Raw genomic sequence first — 4,694 nt, 5'->3', positions numbered from 1 at the left:
AAAAAAAAAAAAAAAAAAACCATAGATTAAGAATACCAATTTTAAAAGGCACACATACACTAAAATGTATTACCAACCACATTTAATTGATTGGCAATCACAAAACATTGTTTTGTGCCTGTAGGGTTGATTGTGTTAAGAAGACTGTGGAAATATACTTTAGTCATTGCTGTTCAATCGAACGATAGCTTGATAGCTCAAGGTTAGGGGCTTAAAAAATGCTACTGTTTGCCACCAGTCTTTGTCAAGACTTTCTCAGTACTGAGTATGTCATATTAAGTATGTTGGCTATGGCAGCTGGTATAAGGCTGCAAATGTTACTCACAATTGCCATTTCAAATTTCTGAAGATGAATTGTAAACTAAGAACCCATTTCTATGAGGGGAAAGAGGAACTGGGTAAATGAATGGAAAGAATGGAAGACAGTTTGGGGTTTTCTTTTCCCCTTTGGAAAACTGTCACTACATATGTTTTTATACTTCTTATTTTAAACGTGTATGTACAGTTAACTACCATGCTTTTTTTTTTTTAATTTGAAAACAGTCACTATTTACTAACTGACCAGATTACAAAAATATTCTGGGCAGATACCTTAGATCATTCTTCTAAAAAGCCTATTGATTTGGTCTGCCCTGTTGCCAGCATCACCACCTTCTGTAAAGTGGGTTGTCTTTTTCTTCATTCCACCCTGTGGAGAAGATAACTTGAAGGACCACAGGAAGTTGTTTGCTTCTTTGGAGCGTTTCCAACATTATAGATCTCATGAATCAGATCTTCCATACAGATGATACCATATTTACCATTACAGATGATACCATTACAGATGATACCATTTAGAGATCAAGCAATCAAACAGTTATCAGTCAATGCAATTCACTTCGTATTGATTTTGCCATAACCACACTTGTAGATAAGTTCATTCCCTGACTTCAGATTTGGTTCTACAATTCTCAGCATGTTAATTGAAGCCTTGTGGAGCTTAACAAAAGTTCCACTGAAGATCTGGAGAAGGCCAAGAAGCTGAAACATCTTTCAGACCTTTGCATTCACACCTTTGATACTTCTGATCCTGATGACAAACATCAATTTGGGTTTTGCAGGTATATAGAAGTTGCCAGCTGTTCTTGCCATCCTAGCCATTCAAATCTTGGTTCTGTACATCTGCCTGTATTCCTTGTGATAATGCTTAGCTTTCTCATAGATAAGCCTTCTCCTTGCCTTTCGAATCATCTTTTGGGCACACTTCTTTCTCAGACACTTCATTTTCAGCTCTATGAAATTCCTTCACTTTTTCTTAAGGGCTTCTGGTACAGCAGGAACCTTCTTTTTCTTCTCTTTGACACCCTCCATGGTTCTAGCTGGAAAATAGCACTACCATACATTTTAATACAGTATTTAGTAACTTGGCATAACATTAACTACTATACATTTTAATACATTAATAATACTGTACATTATTTCAAAAGTAAATAAAGACCTTCACTGTTCAATTTTATAATAGACTAATGATAACGTATAGATTCATAATGATAAAGATTTCTGCAGGGATTTTTTTTTTTTTTTAAGACAGGCTATGCTTTAAGAAAAAAATTGAAAGTCACTTTCCTAAGAAAACGCTCTTTGCTACAGTCCCAACTCCCAAGTCTTGGCTGGGGCGGGAGCTCGGACCCCGGGGTTGCTGCAGCGAGACCGCCCACCCAGCAGATGGCACTGCGCACATTGCTCGCACCTCCCCTCAACAGTGCTTCTCTCAGCAATGGCGGGTGATAGTAGGGTCCTCTCTCTGCAGGAGTGTTCATTCTGATGCCTGATTTCAGGTGCAGATTAGTGTCCCCACCGAGAGGGAGCTCTGACTTCGAGGAGGGTTAGAGAAAAATATAGCGCTCTCTGTTTAACCTAACTTGCGGGCTGAGGAGGCGTCCCCTACACGGGAGATGCAGACCGGGAGAGAATGCGGGCCGCGCATCAGGCGGGACAGGGGGCAGCCCTGGGGCGGGCGGGGTCCTGACTGAGAAGGGAGCCGGCGGCCTGAGCAGACTACTGACTTAGCAGCGCACCTGGGGAGTGAGGAGGCGCGGCGGAGCCAGCGGGCCCTGAGCTGACAGATACACGGCGCGACCCGAACGGCAAGCGAGAGGACCGGCGAGTCCGGGGCGCAGCCATGATCACCTCAGCCGGTGAGTGCAGCCCGTAGCTGGCGCCGGGAGGGAGCCGCCGCCGTCGCACTGGCTTTTAGCTGAGTCAGGGCCGGTGACTGGGCACCTCCTGGCGGAGCGCCGGCCTGCGCGGCTCCTCGCTGCCCACGGCCCACCTCCGGGCCGGGGGCTGGGAGTCTGGCTAGGTTTCTGTGGGCCCCGCTGGCCCTTCTGGTTTGAAGGAATTAAGCCAGGTTGACCGCCTCGTTTTCCCTCCCACGGCACACCCCCGTGCCGGCACCCGCGGGGCTTCCGGGCCTTTCCTGGACTCCGGGGAGATTTCCTTTTTTCTGTCTTTCGCATTTTTGGTCGTGTGAGGCCGTCCAGTCCCAGTCCTTCCCCGCAGGTGGTTGGTGTGGGATGGGCTACCTGTACAGTCGGGCAGGAAGGCAGCTCTTTAGCCAAGCAGCCTAACTGCTACATAAGTGCTTCTGCACCTGGCCGAGTTCTGTTCTTAGAGTGAAATCCGAAGTAAGGTTTGGGGTGGGTTGTTTCTGGGTCCACGCCAAGGGTATTCGATTAAAACACTCAAAGTACTTTTGTGTTGAGAAGACTCTGAAGACATCTTTATGCTGAGAGCCAATTTTCTGTTTCAAAGATAGGTGCTTTGTAAACATTCTGCGGAGCGAGTTTCATACACCGAAGTTATTGTATAGGGAGAAGCTCGTAGTGATATTTGAAATGGGATAAACCACAGAGGTTAAGTTTTAAGGAGAATTTTACGCTTTCACCACAGTCTGATTTGTGTCTAGCCGTCCACAGCCTTGGTGCTTTTTCCTTGCCTGCTTGCATACCCTTTTCTCATCCTCCCTACTCTGCACTTGTCCTGCAGCATTTTGTTGTAAAGTGGTGATCGGAAGACAGTAACCTGTATGGGAAAGAGATCAGAACCACATTTTTTATGAGGATTGGTTAAGGAAATTGGTGGAGATCCTGAGAGACTTAATAGTTATTTTCAAACACTTAAAGAGCTATCACCTGTACCTGGAATCAGACCTTTGTCCCCAAAGGATACAAATGATTGGGAAATGCATCTTTAGTTCAGTGTAAGGAAGAGTTTTTCCAGTCAAAGCTCTGTAAGGGTCAAATAAACACTGACTTTCTTGCTACCTGTAAAATGTAGGTGTCATCCTGTATGAAATCTGTCGGCCCGAACCATCTTCATCTCTTGTCTAGGCTCCTGTAACAGCCTTAAGACTTTGTTTTTCCATTATTACCCCCAAACAATCCATTTTTCTTATTATAGTCAGTCAGGGGTAGGGGACCTGTAGCCTTCTGATTTTAAGAGTGTCCTTTTTTAAGCACCAAAGAAGGCAAGAAAAGCTTCATCTTTCTCTGCTGCACCCCTTTTAATAAAAGGGTTTGTTATATAAAATTTGGATTTAGTCAAAAGGCTAGATTTAAGGATTAAGAAGGCTAGTAATTTCCATAAGGTTTCAGGTTCCCCACCCCTCCTTTAACCAAATCATGTGTGATTCTTCCTTCATCTTGTAGTAGCCTGTTCCTCAATCACTATACTCTAAATACACTGGCCTTCTTTTTGTTTCTTAAATGTTAGTTTATCTCCTGTTCTTAGGACACTGGCATATTCTGTTCTCTTTCAAAGTTCCTGAAATTTTCTCTCAGCTTCTCATAGTTTAGTCTCAGCTTAAATGTTAAATTCTTCCTTGACTCCTATTAAAACATACTGACTCTCTCTTCCCTAATTGCCACTTCTCTCCATCGTAATTCTATAATAACTTGTTTGTTGACCTGCCTGATTACTGTCTTTCTCTTCCTGGCAGAATTTGGAGCAGAAAACTTAGAGTTTTCACAGTTCTCAGAACACTGCTGAGGGCATGACAGAAGTTCAGACTCAGATGAAGAAATCAGTGAGGCAGACAAATCAATAAATCACCCTAGAGTTTTTAAAGTAGCAGCTGAGAAATCATTTGCTGAGTATAGGATAGAATTTAAACCTCTTTAGAGTGGCAGGACTGATAATTTTTTAGGTCCTACCCTGAGATTCTGTGATGATAGTATAATGTGGGCTTATTGCTGTCATTTAAGTTGATTGGATTATTCTTCAGCTTCTGCTCCAAACCTTTTGTTACTTTTTTTCCCTGTCCTATGGCTCATGTGGGCTTAGAAGGAAGGAGGTGCCTTAATATAGGCACCTTGAAATAACTTATGTTTGTGTCCCAGTTGCTAAACAGACCAGTGTTGTGATTCTGGTATAAATTACTTCATCGATTTATTCACTGGGCACTTGCTAGGCATAAGAACATAATGGTGAATAAGAGGTCAGCAGGTACTGTTACTTTTTTTTAAGAGGATTGACTATAAAAGGGAGCATAGAGGCCTGGTGCATTGGCTCATGCCTGTGATCCTAACAGTCTGGAAGGCCAAGGACAGGCTGATTGCTTGAGCTCAGGAGTTCATGACCAGCCTGAGCAAGAGCGAGACCCTATCTCTACTAAAAACAGAAAAACTAGCCCAATGTGGTGGCAAGCGCCAGTA

The sequence above is a fragment of the Otolemur garnettii genome, unplaced genomic scaffold (genome assembly GCF_000181295.1).
Source record: "Otolemur garnettii isolate 467f Iridium unplaced genomic scaffold, OtoGar3 scaffold00013, whole genome shotgun sequence".
Classification (NCBI taxonomy): Eukaryota; Metazoa; Chordata; class Mammalia; order Primates; family Galagidae; genus Otolemur; species Otolemur garnettii.
The sequence above is the reverse complement of the archived record's forward strand: the minus strand, read 5'-3'. Positions refer to the sequence as shown.